The sequence below is a fragment of the Mobula birostris genome, chromosome 30, assembly GCF_030028105.1.
Source record: "Mobula birostris isolate sMobBir1 chromosome 30, sMobBir1.hap1, whole genome shotgun sequence".
Lineage (NCBI taxonomy): Eukaryota > Metazoa > Chordata > Chondrichthyes > Myliobatiformes > Myliobatidae > Mobula > Mobula birostris.
Window position 1 is genome coordinate 25,210,227 of NC_092399.1, and position 19,031 is coordinate 25,229,257.

Here is a 19,031-nt window from a genome sequence, read left to right on the forward strand (position 1 = left end):
CAAAATTCCTTTCATTGAACCAGTACAATGTACCTCGGCACATGACAATAATCTTGACTTTGACTTTGTTCATCTACTCCATTCCGGGAATCAATGTGATGAAAATTGATTTCTCTCCCTGTTTACAGTTTTATTGTTTCTGAGATAGGATTGCCAGATCTGTACACAGCATCACAGGTGTGGTCTCAGCAAGGCCCTACATAATTCTGATAAAGCATCATTACTCCTTTACGTAAAGGAGTGGAAGGAGAAGATGGCAACGTGACACAGCACACGCAGCTCTCCGGTGAAATGATATCGTATCTATTAAATAAGGGCTGTGAACAATTCTGATTTGATTTGATGAAGACAGACGTGAGAAGCAGAGGAACATCTGGAGAAATTTCTGAAATGCCTGGTTCGCTGCTGTTATTACTGTGCGATCGAGAATCTCCGGAGGGTAGGCCACAAAATCCCTGGCTTTGCCTGCTGCTGGCGACCGAGGCTGAGATTGAACCGTTCGGATAGAGATGGTGTTCGGTACTCAGTGTCGGAGGGCTGATCAGAGCTCGAAGTTTTCAGACGACTCAGAGTCGGACTGTGGTCGGGCATGGCAGGGAGAGTTTTCTTCCTTCTCCCGTCTGCGTGAGATGTGGGACTTTCGAGAAACTTTGAACTTTTTTACTGTGCCATGGACTGTTCTTCATCAAGTTATGGTATTGTTGCACTGTTGTAACAATATATTATAATTATGTGGTTTTGTTAGTTTTTCAATCTTGGTCTGTCCTGTGTTTTTGTGATATCACACCGGAGGAATATTGTATTATTTCTTAATGCATGCATTACTAAATGACAATAAAAGAGGACTGCGTGTCCTCATAATCTAATCTAATAATCTAATAAATCCTGTACGTAAAGGTTAATATACTATCAGTCTTCCTAATTGACTTTATCTCTATATTAACTTTCAACAACTTGTGTGCAAGGGCATCCAATGAAGAAAATACTTGACATTTCTACCAAATTGAATTACCTTTCATTATTGTCACATAATATTCCATCTGCCATTCACTTGGCCTTTGTACTTGTGCCTGAATCCTTCCTGTACCCTTACAACTGACCTATGTTGGTATCATCAATCATAACAGTGGTGTCTTTATCACTTTATATACGGTTAATTTTTGAAATGTCCTTGTGCCACAATTGTGATGCTTCAAACATTAAACACATGATAACACACACAAAATGCTGGAGGAACTCAACAGGCCAGGCAGCATCCATGGAAAACGAGTAAACAGTCGAAGTTCCTGAGACCCTTCATCAGGACTGGAAAGAATGGGGGAGAGGTCAGAGTAAGAAGGTGGGGGGAGGGGAGGAAGAGGTGCCACATCAAGACCTGTGATGCATCAAATTCCCTTTTATTTATCACCAGGTCACCAGGACTGGCAAGAAATGGAGAAGTTATCCAATCAGCCAGTGATGGTCAGGGCAGCTTAGACTTAAAGGCTTGGAGACAATAGGAAGAGCAGTTGAGAAATGTAGATAGTGCAAGAGTCTTGCTATTTTTTTCTTGCTGACGATTTGGGTGCTGTATTAGGTCAGATATCCCAACCCAGGGTGCACAGACCCCTTGCTTAATGCTATTGGTCCATGGCATAAAAAGGGATGGGAAACCCTGGTTTAGAAGAAACCTCCATTCCAAAGGTAACAACAGACTTTATGAGCAGCGAGCCTGTGTCAGAATCTATACTTTGCCTCTGACTGTTATATTCAGACTGATGATTATAGACTAATATAAATAAACACAACTTCCCTATATTCTACAAGATTGATGTTAAGCATATAAAGGATGAAATGCAAATCCTAAATGTCAAACTGCATAGCAGGAGGTAAGAATAATACCAAAACAGAAGATACAAGTAAAAAAGCTTATTTTCCAAAGGGAAGATTCAAAGCACTTATAAAATTAAATGTTCAAGGCTAGAGAAGGTGCTTAGCAGCAATTACCACTAATCACATTAATAAAAGCATACTTTGATCTGAATACACCAGCCCTATGGGTTCATTTGCAAATTTCTATGTATAAGCAATAGCACAAGAGATGAGTTTTGCACAATTCCATTCACTGCCGTATGATCTCTATTTGTAAGGATGGAATGCCAGATTTTGAGGAGGAGAAGAGGTATCTTCAATGGCAACTTCCAGGTTTCTGTACTTAGTTGCGCATGTGCAGTCACCAGATGCCTCATGGTATGCACGATTGCCACATCAAGACCTGTGACCATTTATCTTCTTAGAAATATTTAAGAGGCATTTAGACAAGATGTGCAGTTTAAATTGGCATCATGGTCAGCAGACATAGTGGACCAAAGGTCCTGTCCTTTGTTCTATAACAGTGAGTATTGTATCATTATTCTCAAACCATATGACCTTACAGATAATGCCCAAGTACACAAGTCTTCCATTTTTTTTTTCATTTACAAACCCCATTTCCAGAAAAGTTGAGATATTTTCCAAAATGCAATAAAAACAAAAATCTGTGATATGTTAATCCACGTGAACCTTTATTTAACTGACAAAAGTACAAAGAAAAGATTTTCAATAGTTTTATTGACCAACTTAATTGTATTTTGTAAACATACGCAAATTTAGAATTTGATGGCTGCAACACACTCAACAAAAGTTGGGACAGAGTTAAAATAAGATTGGAAAGTGCACAGAATGTTCAAGTAACACCGGTTTGGAAGACTCCACATTAAGCAGGCTAATTGGTAGCAGGTGAGGTATCATGACTGGGTATAAAGGTAGCGTCCATCAAAGGCTCAGTCTTTGCAAGCAAGGATGGGTCGTGGCTCACCCCTTTGTGCCAAAATTCATGAGAGAGTTGTTAGTCAGTTCAAAAGGAACATTTCTCAACGCAAGATTGCAGAGAATTTAGGTCTTTCAACATCTACAGTACATAATATTGTGAAAAGATTCAGAGAATTCAGAGACATCTCAGTGCGTGAAGGGCAAGGTCGGAAACCATTGTTGAATGCGTGTGATCTTAGAGCCCTCAGGCGGCACTGCCTAAGAAACCATCATGCTACTGTGACAACTATAGCCACCTGGGCTCGGGAGTACTTCGGAAAACCATTGTCACTCAACACAGTCCGTCGCTGCATCCAGAAATGCAACTTGAAACTGTATTACGCAAGGAGGAAGTCATACATCAACTCTAAGCAGAAATGCTGGCGAGTTCTCTGGGCCCGAGCTCATCTCAGATGGACCGAAAGACTGTGGAACCATGTGCTGTGGTCAGATGAGTCCACATTTCAGGTAGTTTTCAGAAAAAGCGGCGTCGAGTTCTCCATGCCAAAGATGAAAACGACCATCCAGATTGTTATCAGCGAAAGGTGCAAAAGCCAGCATCTGTGATGGTATGGGGGTGCATCAGTGCCCACGGCATGGGTGAGTTGCCTGTATGTGAAGGTACCATTGACTCTGAGGCGTATATTAGGATTTTAGAGAGACATATGTTGCCATCAAGGCGACGTCTCTTCCCGGGACGTCCATGCTTATTTCAGCAGGACAATGCCAGACCACATTCTGCACGGGCTACAACAGCGTGGCCTTGTAGACACAGAGTGTGTGTGTTTGACTGGCCTGCTGCCAGTCCAGATCTATCTCCTATTGAAAATGTATGGCACATCATGAAGAGGAGAATTAGACAACGGAGACCACGGACTGTTGAGCAGCTGATGTCTTATATCAAGCAAGAATGGACAAAATTTCCAGTTGCAAATCTACTACAATTAGTATCTTCAGTTCCAAAACGATTAAAAAGTGTTATTAAAAGGAAAGGTGATGTAACACAATGGTAAACATGCCTCTGTCCCAACTTCTGTTGAGTGTGTTGCAGCCATCAAATTCTAAATTTGTGTATGTTTACAAAATACAATTAAGTTGGTCAGTTAAACTAATGAAAATCTTTTCTTTCTACTTTTGTCAGTTAAATAAAGGTTCACGTGAATTAACATATCACAGATTTTTGTTTTTATTGCATTTTGGAAAATATCCCAACTTTTCTGGAAATGGGGTTTGTATATTAGGAACGCTTTCTTTATTATGTGCTATGCACTTTGAATAAAAAAATCAACTATGTCTAAGTCTTTATCTTGCAAGTTGCAGCCCATCTCAAAAAAAATTATAGATACCTATTGGCATGGATTTTCAGTTTTATAATGAACACTAAAGGTTTCAATCATTCTAAAGCAATGAATTATGTCATTTAACTTATTAAACCAACAGCGGAATAAAATTAAATCACATTAGAGAGGACCTCAAAGCAGTACAAAAATAGTCCTTCTACACAGACTGGGTAATAAATGTCCCATGTCTGTGACCTAATTGATTTTGACTATCAATATGCATAGATGGGTCTCAATTGCTTCTGCTTGCTTCATTCATGTAAACCATAAAAGCTGTGACTAAATCAGTACAATTTATAACAATCCCACTGTATTTACTAAACAGCAGTAAAACAAAGTACAATTTCAGAGTGTCAAGGTATTTGGCTAATAGTACATTCTCAATGGCAGTGCAAGGATTTGTCCGCACAGGAAAATGTTATGTCCGGTCCCCATGTTGTGAAGCATTAATAGCTACTACAGCTGGGTTCATTAATAAGGCTGCAGATTGATCACACTCTATTCCTGATCGGTTTCCAACAGGCTTTGATGGAAAATGCTGCAGGGACAGGGTCTGAAGTCAGCTGCCAGTCCCAGGTTCCATGGGCCCACTGTCACCCTACCTCACAGGTCAGGTGGAGTCAACCTTATGGGACGAGATGGTACTTTCAGAAGAGATGTAGTAGAGAAAATGCATGAAAGATATTGAGAAAAGATGAAAAAAAGCAAAAGGGAACGTGGATTTTAATTTTAAACAGCCTGTAAAAACAAATTTAAATGGTGGCTATCACAGAGTAGTGAGATGCTAAAATGCTTGATATCAGTGAAATATTTCTGAAATGTGGCACAGTTGAAACATAGCCTTCTATTTCAATAAATTGAGGGTGAAGTTCCACAAGAAATGCTTTTGTGGATCACGTTCTTTTCTTCAAAATGTTACAGATTATTATAATGTTATAAACAAATAAAAGATTCCGCAGATGCTGGAAATCCAGTGTAATACACAAAATGGTAGAGAAATCAGCAGTCAGGCAGCATCTAGGGAGAGGAATAAAGAGTCAACATTTTGGGCCAAGACCCTTCATGAGGACACTGATTAGGTCTTCATCATCAGGATTAAAGGTCTTGGCCCGAAATGTTGACTGTTCATTCCTCTCAATAGATGCTACCTGACCTGATGAGTCCCTCTAGCATTTTGCATGTGTTACTAATAATGTCAATATTATTTAAAAAGAATTGCTGCTGATAATTTAAAACCTGAATATCAAATTAAGAGCAAAGCTTCTCACTAAATACTTCTTGAAGACTTTAACAGATCAAATTGAAGAATCCAGCTTTTTCTTTCTGTTTCATCGTTACCTTTAGTCACCATTTGACATTCTAATTGTGCTAATATATACAGATGAGGTGAAGAGGAGCAGAGAGTTTTTAACAGTGGACAAGAAGCGCATAGACACTTAGCTTTAGATCTAGCTTTACTTATTCATCAGACCGTACATCAAAACATACTGTGAAGTGCATCATTTGTGCAAATCATGAACTCAATTTGTGCAAAATTTACAGCAGAACATGAAATTACATCAAAATTTCCTTGGAGATCAATTAAAGATAAAATAAAGTATCCAATGAATGTATACCACCAATGGGCAATACATATGTGCTTTTAGCGAAAGGTAAAATAGTGGAAGAATTATTCATTAGATGTTTGCTCCAGTGGCATGGTTACAAACTAAAATATTCTAAGGAGGTACTTGTATTTTCAAGGAACTGATCATCAGAGCTCTTCTAATTACAAACTTATACATGTACTAAGTTAACGCATGGGCCAATTAACCTCCTGTACCTAATAAAGTGGCCACAGAGTGTATGTTTGTTGTCTTCTGCTGCTGTACCTCATCTACTTCAAGGTTCGACATATTGCATGCTCAGAGATGCTTTTTTGAAGTAGCGTTTTGAGTTACTGTCACCGTTCTGCCAGCTTGAACCAAACTGGCCATTCTCTGCTGACCGTTCTCATTTATAAGGTGTTTTTGCCCGCAAAACTATCACTCACTGGAGACTGTTGTGCATTAAAATCCCAGGAGATCAGCAGTTTCTGAGATATTCAAACCAGCCTGTCTGGAATTAGCGAACATTCCACAGCCAAAGTCAGTTAGATCATTCTGATATTTAGTCTAAAAAACAATGGAATCTCTTGACCACGTCTGCATGCTTTCATACGTTGAGTTCCTGCCACATGATTGGCTGATGAGATGCTTACACTAATGAGCAGGTGTACCTGCTAAAGTGACCACTGAATATATATACTTTGATGTCTATTTATGGTCTTATATGTTACCTACAAAATTTTAGGGATTATTTTCATGTCAGTGTACAGGAAATTATGTGTAGTTATGTTTAGTTCCCTTCTGTAATTTGTATGCTTCTATTCAATGAGGGATTAAAATAATGACAGCATCTCTGAAACAAGGGGAACTAAGAATTAGACTCTTTACTGTATATCATTTGTGGCTTTAGTGATTCAATGATGGGATAGAGACAGATGAGCAATAGATCACTGAGCTTTGTCTCACTAATTGTTCCTGCTCAGGTACTCTTCATGCCTTGGAGCAGAAGAAATTACTTAACACAGGCAGAGAGCAGCCACTCATGCACAATTATGAAGTGTTCACAGTGAGATGCCCGTTGCTCGCAGATGGCCATGGATGCTGCTTCCTAGCTGTCAATGTGCTGTCAGTCGATACTCGAGCCAGGGCAGTACCACATGGAGAGCAAACTATTGCCCATACAGCAGACTGCTTATCTCCTGCCCAATTATGAATTAAAAGGAACGGTGGGGACCAATACAGTTTGGCACCATTGGCATTGCAGAATTTGCCAGTCATCATTGAACTCAATTTAGGACTGCTCCAGATTTATCTACGGAGCTTACTCCCAAAACTTCCCCTATGAGTGGCTATAGCTGCAAGGCAGCGGAGGTTTGAGATTGGAGTTTTCCTTTCCTATATGAGCTGCCAACTATGGCTGACAAGCTCCATCTGTCTGAAGTGACTGGTTTTAAGACACCAAAAGTGTCAACAACACTGATGAAAATTCCTGGGCAAACAGCAGCCTTCAAGCTCTGAAATTCATGTCTTTGTAAGTACTCATCTTTGGTTTTATCTTAATCAAAATCCCAGTGTACAGATTTACTATTAAAAAGTGGATCAAAATGTTATGAAAAAGCATCCAAAAGATGAAGCTTATTCATATACCAGTCCTCTATTTAGATCTTCCTTAAAGGAGTAAGCTCTGATGGCACAACTTGGGTGGGTGAATTCAAATCAAATCAAGTTGAGTTATTATTCAACCATACATGGATACAGTCGAACAACATATCATTCCTCTGGGGCCAAGGTGCAAATCATACAGAACGCATTCAAAATAGCAAGCAAAAAATAATAGCCATGTAAAAAACACATATAGCCCAAGACCCTGAGTGACATGTCCTGCACATTGATGGTACAGTTCCCGGCAATCCAGCCTGCCATTCCATTGATCAAACATTAGAGGTATGCCACTGATGGGAGAGGCCAGCCCCCAACTGAGCACAGACACTATGCTACACCACCGCCGGTGCCTCCTCTTATGGACTGCAGCAGCAGGCAAGCCCACGGCTTGAGGCCTAGTCTTCATGACAACTGACACTGCGCTGCTCCCATCCCCTCGTCGCTCCAGCAAGCAAGGTAAACAGGCCTGCAGCTTCTTGCATTGTCAAAGTCCAACAGGGTCCTGTGCTTACAAAAGACAATCTCCCACCATTAAGCTGCATGTCACCTTCGAGCAGCAGGCAGCAACACAGTTTGCACCCAGGTCAGCTCCTCCAAACTCAATCCAGCTGCTCTGACCCACCGGCCAGCTCCTCTTCTTCCGACCCACCAGCCGACTCCTCCTCATCCAACCCGCTCGCCGGTGCCTCCTCCTCTGACATGCCAGGTGTCTCCCTCTCCTCCGATATGCCGGCCAGCTCCTTTGACACCCCAGCTCACTTCTCTGAACAATGGACAGCTCACAGATATGGTAGACCTGCTGTACCTAAAGCTCTTAAAGTCCATATAATCTTTCCATCATAAAAAAAACATAATTAACAAAGAAATAAGCCCCTTTGGTTGGCCCCCAAGAGGCTGTTGCATCCAAATGCTCTGCCATCCTACCGGAAGTCTTATATTTGGACTCAGCTGCTAGCCTTTGGTCCATTGTCTATAGATAGGGAGAGAGGCAGAAGAAAGGAAATTATAGGCTAGTTAGTCTGACCTTGGTGATTGGGAAGATGTTGGTGTCTATTATCAAGGAAGAGATCTCAGGCTGCTTGGAAGCACATGATGAAATAGGCCATAGTCAGCATGGTTTCCTTAAGGGAAAATCTTGTCTAACAAATCTATTGGAATTCTTTGAAGAAATAACACATAGGATAAACAAAGGAGAATCGATTGATGTTGTGTATTGGATTTTCAGATGGCCTTTGACAAGGTACCACACATGAGACTACTTAACAAGCTACGAGCCCATAGTATTATAGGGAAGATTCTCACATGGGTAAAGCACTGGCTGATTGGCAGGAGGCAAAGAGTGGGAATAAAAGGATCCTTTTCTGGTTGACTACCAGTGACTAGTGAGATTGGGACCGATGCTCTTTACAATATATATTAATGATTTGGATGATGAAATGGATGGCTGTGTTGCAAGGTTTGCGGGTGATATAAAGATAGGTGGAGGGGCAGAAAGTTTTGAGCAAGTAGAGAGGCTACAGAAGGACTTGGATTAGGAGAATAAGAAAAGAAGTGGCAGATGGAATACAATGCCGAAAAGTGTATGATGATGCACTTTGGTAGAAGAAATGAAAGGGTTGACTATTTCCTAAATGGAGAAAAAATACAAAAAATTGAGGCACCAAGGGACTTGGGAGTGGTTGTGCAGGATTCTCTGAAGGTTAAGTTGCAGGCTGAGTTCTGTGGTAAGGAAAGCAAATGGGATGTTAGCATTCATTTCAAGAGGGCTAGAATATAAAAGCAAGGATGTAATGCTGAGGCTTTATAAGCCTCTGGTGAGGCCTCACTTGGAGTATTATGAGCAGTTTTTGGCCCCTTATCTTAGAAAAGATGTGCTGAAATTGGAGAAGGTTCAAAGAAGGTTCATAAAAATGATTCCAGGTTTGAATGGCTTGTCATATGAAGAGCATTTGATTGCTCGGGGCCTATATTCACTGGAGTTCAGAAGAATGAAGGGTGACTCATTGAATCCTCTCAATTGGTAAAAGGAGCGGATGGGAGAGGATGTTTCCTAAGGTGGGAGAGTTTAAGGCCAGAGGACACAGCCTCAGAATAGAGGGACATCCTTTTAGAACAGAGATGAGAATGAATTTCTTTAGCCAGAGAGTTGTGAATCTATAGAATTTCTTGCCACAAGCAGCTATAGAGGCCAAGTCTTTATGTATACTTAAGGCAGAGGATGATAAGTTCTTGATTAGTCACGGCATGGAGGGATTCGGGGATATTGGAGCTGAGAGGAAAATTGGATCAGCCATAATGAAATGGTGGAACAGACTCGATGTTCCAGGTATGCCAGATGTATCTCATGTGAAGTGTTCCTCAGTGGAAGACTCTATGCTTTCAAAGGACTGTCAATTTTTCTTTTTCTATCTCTCTTATTAAATATTATTTTATTTCCTCATTAAATCTGCCAATCTAGTCATGATTTCAATGTACATTCCCTGTAGGAATCTGTCTTTGGTCAGGACTCACGTTGGCCAATGATAATAGCAAGAAATTCATCTGTATACATTGCACCCTTGTGTGAAAATGTAAAATGGGAGATTGGGAATCAATGACTTAGTCTACATACCTCTTCAGTTTATTACAATTGAAATCAGCAAAAGACCCTTAAAAATTACTGAAAAAAAGACAACATATGAGGACTTTCCTGAAGGTTATGTTCAAATTAGCTTCAATTCTTGGTTAAGTATATAAAACCAAGTCAAAACATCCACAAAGTTTCTTCTTCTGACTGAACAAATATTTGTATTAATGAATATCTGGTGAATGCCTCCTTTATAATATTATGTACAGTTCTGTTTCTCTGCCCAGGGAAAGATACATTAGTAATGAAGCTTAATTGAACTAATGACAGGATGAAGGAAATGAAATGGACTCTGGGGTGTTTAGCAGTATGGAATACAGACAGATAGGCAGGCATGGGAGGTGAATTTAGTAGAACATAAGAAGAATAGAAGTAGAGATAATGAAGGTGGGGGGGGGAGGTGGATGATGTTTCCCCGATCAGTGGTGGAAGTCTCAAAATAAAGTTACCAATTCAAGACAGAGTTGAGGAGGAATTTCAAACCAGAGAGCAGTGAGTCTTTAGAATTCTCTGCCCAAGGAGGCGATAAAGGTTTGTCACAGGGTGTGGTTAAGATAGATACCTGATGTAATTTGACCCTTTCCAATTCTATTTTGTTACTCCATATATGGGGAGAGGAGCGGAGTTAATGACACTAATGGTCTTATCTGAGGTATCATAATAGCCCATTCTTTTTCTTTTTTTTGCTTTAGTTTAGTTTACTTTAGTTTTCTTCTAGTTGAGTTAGATTTTGTTTTCTTTTGGGGTATAATTTTTTTTCTTTTTTCATGATATTTTTATATTTTCACTTTATATTTTCCTATATTATGTTTGTACTTTTTGAGATTTCGGGAGGCTCATTAATTATGTGTCAATTGAGCTCATACTTGTATAAACTATTTATCAATAATGTAATCCCAATTTCTCTGTATCTGTTTTCAGTAATGTTTATGATGCTGAAATTAATAAAAAGATTGAAAAAGCAAGAAAAAAAAGAAAGATACTGAGAGATCTTTGGAATTAAGTGAATCAAGGTATGTGAGGAGAATGCAGAATGGTGAAGTTGAGGTGAATTTGATGCATTTTAAAGGCCAAATCATCAAGTCCTGCTATGATTTCCTAAGTTCTCTTACTGCGCACCACAGATCCTCCTTCACTCCATCTATTTATTGACACAAGACCCATAAGATATAGAAGCAGAATTAGGCCACTTGCCTACCTAGTCTGCTCCGCCATTTAATTATGGCTGATCCAGTTTTCCTCTCAGCCCCAATTTCTTGCCTTCTCCCCGTGTCCTTTCATGCCCTGACCAATCAAGAATTTATCAACCTTTGCCTTAAATATACATGAAGATTCGGCCTCGACAGCTGCCTAGGACAAAGAATTTCACAGATTCACCACTCTAAATATCTAAGATGGCGGCGTGTCCAGACACAGCAACCACCGCTTCTTCGGGTGGACATACCGTGCACAGCATTGTCTGCTGCGGTCCTTTGTGAGCGACGCTGTAGGAAGAGGTGCTCAAGGAAACAAAAAAATGGGAAACTGCACTGGAATCCAGGAACGACTTGAGTCAAAGCCCTTCAGGCCACCTGCCCCGTCATTCTCACTGGCAAAACGTATGTTCGCTTGAAAATGAACTGGACTACCTGCGCCTGAGACTGAACCAGTGACAGGAAAACATCTGCGCCCTCATTCTCACAGGAACTTGTCTTCAGGACTCCATGTACCAGATGCGGCCATCCAGCTAGAGGGTTTCAGCAGATTTCGGGCTGAGGGAAATCCAGTGATCTCAGGCAGGTCCTGTGGTGGTGGTATCTGTATTTACATATGTAAGAGCTGGTGTACGAGCGCTTTAGCAGTGGCTTCCCACCGTCCACCGATGACTGAGTTCAGATTTGTGAATTGCAGATTGTTTTATATACCGAGGGAATTCATTACTGTTGTGTTGGTAGCTGTACATATACCCCCTCTGCTAATGCCGACCAGGCACTACATGAGATCTACAGCGCCATCGTTGACCTTGTAACCAAACACCCCGATGATATCTTTATTAGCACAGGCAATTTTAACCATGGCAACCTAAAAGCAGTCCTGCCTAAATTCGACCAGCAAGTTGGTTTTGCTACCAGAGGTTTAACTACACTGAACCTGGTTTATACAACATTACCAGGTGCCTATAAAACAGTCCCTCGACCCCACATTGATCTCTCAGATCACTTACCTGTAATGTTCATTCCAGCCCAGAAACCAGTGATCAAATGTGTCTAACCAGTTCTAAAGGTGGTGAAAACCTGGCCTGAGGCTGCAATCTCTGCACTGCTATGATAATGTGAACTGGAGAATGTTCAAGGAGGCTGCCACCTATGGTACCTGTGGTAACATTGAGGATTATGTGGATTCTGCGACCAGCTACGTAGAGAAGTGTATTGAGGATGTTACCATCATGAACAGCTGAGGGCAAATCAGAAGCTATAGCTTACTGCAGAGGTCTGTGCACAGCTGAGGGATCGTGATGCTGCCCTTAGATTGGGGGATGCGACGGCTCTCAGGGAAGGAAAAATGTGCTTCCCTGTTCTGTCAGGAAGGCAAAATAGGAGCATTCTCAGAGAAGTTACAACCTCTTGTGGAATACTAGAGACACGAGGCAGGAGTAGCAGGGGTTTCAGAGGATTACAGACCACAGATCTACCATGGGTGTCAGTGACCAAGATGCTTCACTCCCTGAGAAGCTGAATGTCTTCTACACCCGGTTTGATGCGCAGAACAAAGTGGTGGTGAGGAAGGCAACCCTCCCCCCCCCAGGGGAGCAGACACTCCGTCTGGCTGAGGCTGAATTGAGGAAGACTGTAGCCAGAGTCAACCCACACAAAAATGCAGAGCCTGATAATATACCAAGTTGGGTTCAGAAAGACTGTGCAGCCCAGCTGATAGAACTGCTGATGGATATATTCAACATTTCTTTGGAGCAAGCCATTGTTCTTACAGTTTTCGAGGCTGCAACCATCATTCCACTGCCAAAGAAGGCGACAGTAACCTGCCTAAATGACTATCATCTGGTGGCATTAACAATAACCATTATGAAATGCTTTGAGCGGCTGGTCATGGTGCACATTAAAGCCTTGCTTCTGACTACATTGGATCCTTTCCAGTTGGCTTATCACTCAAATCGATCCAATGAATCAGCTCAATACTCTGTCCTGTCCCATCTGGAAAATGGGGTCTCATATTCCAGACTGCTATTTATAAATTTCAGTTTGTTGCTCAACACTATCATTACCCCAGAAACTGGTGAGGAAACTGTCCTCAATGGGTCTCAAAGCCTCCCTCTGCGATTAGATGCTGGACTTCTTAATAGTAATGCCACAGTCAATCCGTGTGTGCAGCAACGTCTTCAGTCCCATTACTCTGAGCACTGGCGCTTCCCAGGGCTGTGTGCTCAGCCCGCTACTGTTCACACTGATGACGCATGACTGTCACAGGATCCAGCTCAAAGCATATAATCATGTTTGCAGATGACATAAGTGGTTGGCCTTATCAAGAATGATGATGAGACAGAGTATAGAGAGGAACTGGAGCAGCTGGTGGATTAGTGTGAGAAGAACAACCTAACCCTGAACATGGAGAAGACAAAGGAAATCATTGTGAACTTTAGGAAGGTGCAGATGAACCATCTCCTCTTTGTAAATACATGGCTTCTTCATCGAGAGAGTTAAGTGCACCAAGTTCTTGGGAGTTCACATCATCGATGACCCCACCTGGTCCCTTAATATCACCTCCCTGGACAAGAAGACACAGCAGCTCCTCTACTTCCTAAGAAGATTGAGGCAAGCAAAGATCCCCCCCCCCCCCACAATCTTAACTGCATTTTACAGGAGCACCATTGAGAGCATCCTGATGAGTTGCATGCCCATCTGGGATGGGAGGAGCCGAGCATTGGACCAAAAGTCCATGAAAAGGACTGAGAGCAACTGAGAAGATCATAGGGGTCTCCCTATCATCCATCGGGGATATTTATCAGGAGTGCTGCATATTCAGGGCCCTTAGTATTACTAAGGATCCCACCAATCCATCCAGCATCCCCATTGACTTTCTACCATCAGGCAGGAGACTATGATGCATAAAAACAGGAATGGTCAGGATAAGAAAGAATTTCTTCCCCCAACCCATTAGGCTTTGGTTTCTGAACTCCCTGCCACATTGTATTTGAGGTCTCAGTGGTTAATCTGCTTTGTACCTTACAATATTTAATATTAATGCACCTTAGTCTGTTATTTATCTGTGACTCATATATAGATTTTATACTTACCTTCATAATTTATTGTGTGTGCTACGTGCACTATTGTGTTTTACACCCAGGTACGGAGAAACGTTGTCTCATTTCTAGATACAATATATGGTTATATATGTTATATACATTTATATAGTTAAATGACAATAAACAACTTGACTTGACTCTCCGGCTAAAGAAATTCCTCCTCATCTTCATTCTAGAAGGCCACCCCTGTATTCTCAGGCTGTATCCTTTGGGCTTAGACTCTTCCACCTTAGGAAACATCCTCTCCACATCCACTCTATCAAGGCCTTTCACCATTTGATAGGTTTCTTCTGAGTTCCAATGAATACAGGCTCAATGCCATCAAACTCTCTTCAGATGACAAGCCCTTCAATCCTGGAATCATTTTTGTGAAACTCTTTTGAACTGCATCCAGTTTCAGCACATTTTTTCTAAGATAAGGGGTCCAAACCTGCTCACAAATACTCCGTGAGGTCTCACCAGTGTTTTATAAAGTCTCAGCATTACTTCCTTGCTTTTGTATTCTATTCCTCTTGAAATGAATACTTATATTGCATTTGCCTTCTCACCATAGACTCAACCTGCATGTTAACCTTTAGGGAATCCTGCACATCCACTCCCAAGTCCCTTTGTGCCTCAGTTTTTTTATTTCCTCTCAATTTAGAAAATACTCAAACCTTTCATTTCTTCTCCAAACTGCACAGCCATACACTTTCCGACACAGTATTCTATCTGCAACTTCTTTGCCCCCTTCTCCTAACCTGTCTAAGTCCTTGTAGCCTCTCTATTTCCTCAAAACTACCTGTCCTGCCACATATCTTCATGTTGTCTGCAATCCTTGCAACAAAGCAATCAAGTTCATCATCCAAATTATTGACATAACATCATAAGAATCAGAACCAACACAGACCTCTGTGGAACACCACTAGACACCAGCAGTCAAACAGGAAAGGGTCCCTTTATTCCCACTCTTTGGCTTCTGCCAATCACCCACGCTTTATCAACACTAAAATCTTTCCTGCAATACCATGAGCTCATAGCTTGTTAAGCAGTCTCATGTATGGCACCTTGACAAAGGTCTTCTGAAATCCAAGTACACAGCATCTACCAATTATCCTTGCTCTATCCTGATTGCTATTTCTTCCAAGAATTCCAACATATTTGTCAGGGAAGGTTTTCCCTTGAGGAAACCATGCTGGCTATGGCCTATGACATTTACAAGACTAAGTCAATGCAGTTTAAAATTAAACTTTAGGCTTCATAATCTTATTGTAAGCCATTGGCACTTGTAGAGAACTGTGCAGTTTGCTTCCATGCTAGATGGACTAAATTTTGGAAGTGCATTAAAGCCCTCTAGGCAGGATTGAGTATGAAAACAAACAAACAGCAGAAAAGAGTAGAAGATTTGTTCCCAACACTGAACTTGGCTCTCATTCAAGATATAGACATTGCCAAGGCCTGAATACAGTGGATGTAGAGAGGGTGTTCCCTATAGTGGGGGAGTCTAGGACCAGAGGGCCTAGCCTCAAAGAACAAGGACATTCCTTTAGAACAGAGATGAGGAGGAATTTCTCTACCCAGAAGATGGTGAACCTGTGAAATTCTTTTCTACAGACAGCTGTGGCAGACAAGTCATTGGATATATTTAACACAAAGGTTGATAGGTTCCTGATTAGAAAGTGTGTCAAATGTTACAGGGAGAAGGCAGAAGAATGCAGTTGAGCAAGATAATAAATCAGCTATGATGGAATGGCAGGGCAAATTTTGCTCCTATATCTATTGTCTTATAGCTTATAGTCAAAGTGATGAAAAGGCTTTAATCACTTACATCTCAGGTAGCTAGATCACAGTTGAATCAGATTCACAAGTGTAGTTAGTTTGCAATTAAATTTGAAAAAACAGGAATTTCCCTCTTTGTAAAAGAGCTGACAAATGTAGATCAGAGCCATAAGATTTTAGTTTCAAGGAGAGACACAAGAGATTGCAGACTGCAGATGCCGGAACTTGAAGCAACACATAGGCACTGGAGCTCACTGAATTTGTGTGCTGCTCTTAATTTTGGTGTCAAAATGATTGTTGTGACGTGTCCAGTGTGGGTAGTGGGTAGTACTTGTCGCTTTCACTTTCAGGCTGCTGGCTAGCAGTCTTGCGAAAAAGGGAGCCAAGTGTACAAATCTTTCCCTGCCAGTTCACAGCCTCTCCAACAGCAAGCCTCGTGTAGTGCCTCTTCACTGGTGACACATGGAAATTGAGCTCCGTTTGGACTCAGGCTGAACTGCAGAGAGGAGGTCTAGCCCCAGCATATGTAGTACACAGGCCCACTGGTGTGTGGACACACCCTGGTGCTCATGAACCAGATTCCCAGCTATGAGTAAATAGCCCCCCTGCTTTGTGGGCAGCCTCTGGAGAGATGAAGGCTACAGGAATAAACCCAGGCAGCAAATCTGGAGTGGAGATCCTAAGGCGGCTGGATGTCATTGAACAATCTTCCGGCAGCTCCTGCAGCCAAGCTGGTGCCAAACGTAATGTTTCATAAGCTTTCCTTTGGACTACACTGGTGAGGCCGAGAGGGGGATCTTGATGACTGGGCATCTCAGGATCTCCATACCTTCCACCCAGGCTCGTGATGATGATCGTCATCACCCATTGTCCTTCTAGACAGACAGATCCCAGCCACCACTATTAATTTTGACTTAATTTCTCTAGCAATAATCACCAATTTGGTAAGAAAATGGTAGATAAAGAACAGAAATTTAAAAATATATATCCAGGTTAACGTGGGAAATGATCAGGATCATGCAATGACACAAAATAACTGTCAAGGAAATATAGGTTGTTATGTTTGAACGTTCTTTGAGGCATTCCAGTCAATAATAACTGTGTGAAGTCTGCAGAGATTATCATTAGGAAATTAATTCAGGGGGACAATAAATCAAATTGTTTATTGCCCATGGAAAATGTACATTTTATCACAACAAGAAACAAACTGCTGGGGAAACTCAGAGGGTCTGTGGAAGGAAATGGACAATGGATGTTTTGAGTCCAGACCTTTCATCTAGACTGGACTTTATCTAAATGAAAGGCCTTTACCTGCAAAATTGTACATTTCCCTGCACAGATACTACTTGACTTGCAGAGTTCCACCAGTAGCGTTTATTTTTGCTTCCCATTCCAGATTCAGCAGTTTCTTCTCCATATATATTTTCTCCTACCTTTTCTTATGTCATGTGATCTCTGTTAACCTATTGAGTCACAGCAAGAGCTGCCTATTTTAGCCCTTTCATGAACTGATGATCTGAAAACTCTCAGCAAGTGCATGGCTGTTTCACCCACACTGCAGTACCAGCTCATCGATATCTTTAATAGAGATATCAAGGAACCCATTTGGCGGCATGACATTAGGAATAGTGGATGGCCAGAGTGGACTTTGGTCTTTTCCACTCCTGCATCTTCATGTGGTTGAGAGCTCATCACACGCTTGGGAAATAAACCAATCTAAAGAGTCTTGCCTACACCTGCATCGTCTCTGCCAGTTTTATTTATGAGCAGAATTTATATACTGCTCTAAATCCATACAAATAAAATGTAAGCACTGACATTACCTCTACCTAGTGTACCTAAAGCAGGAGGCACGTCTTAGTTGCTAAAATAAATGCTGTTATGTATGGTATGTACTGTATATTTATTTGAAATCCAGAATTATCTATCAAAAGTTTGAGTGCAGTTGTACAATTGTATCTTCTATATCAATATCTGCTATGGGGAGTTTAATAACTTCAGATACCACATAACTATTTTGATTATATCTGAGTGAAAAATTGAAATTGCCAGAGTCTAGAGATTATGATGTGCCTTAGTGTGCTATGCAAATTAAATTTACAAAATGCCCAATAATTGGGTATTGGGTCTCGCAGGAAGCCTAAATCATGGTCTTATGTGCCAAAGGCATGATTATCACTATTTTAAACAATTTCTTCTGAATTCATGAACACAACTATGGTCCAGGCAGCACAGGCCATCACACAGAGACAGGGTCAAAAATTTGCATAAGTCTTGCTTTGATAAAACTTCAGGGGGATTAGACTCACCTGATTGATTGCAATAGAGATGTTTTAATTGTTTTCCTTTGTCTTTCTTCAGATACACTCTTATACGCTCTTGATCTATCTTGCCTCATTGATTTTCCCAGAGTAGGATGTAGTCATGACCATTTTCAGACTGTTTTTGATCATTCTGGTGATTCCAATGGGCAGCTATAGGCCTAAGTCGTCTTTGTGACTTGTACCATCTTTAGACCTGGACTTACACAGTGATATTGCACCTCATGCAAAGCTCCCTTTGACCTCTATAGGAGAACCTGCAGTGATTCGTCTTTGTACATTTGTGGCATTCTTCCCTTAAGCCCTAGACATTTCTCATTCTGCCATTCCTTCTGTTTGACACGATATGTTCATGCCTTAGTTGTCGCTTCCACACTGTATGCTCCTGTCTCATTGCATGGGCAAAATTCTACTTACTGCTCTTTGACTGTGAGTTTGGAAACCCAGACACCCCAGAGGATTTGGCACACTTGAACACCACTTCACAGCACATCGCAGTGGAGCCTCTGCACAGATATCATTTCTGAGAACCTGCTTGATTAACGTATCCTGTACAATGCTCAATACTGTTTTCATTGCCTTTCAACCACCACTTTTTCTTTCTTTCAACAG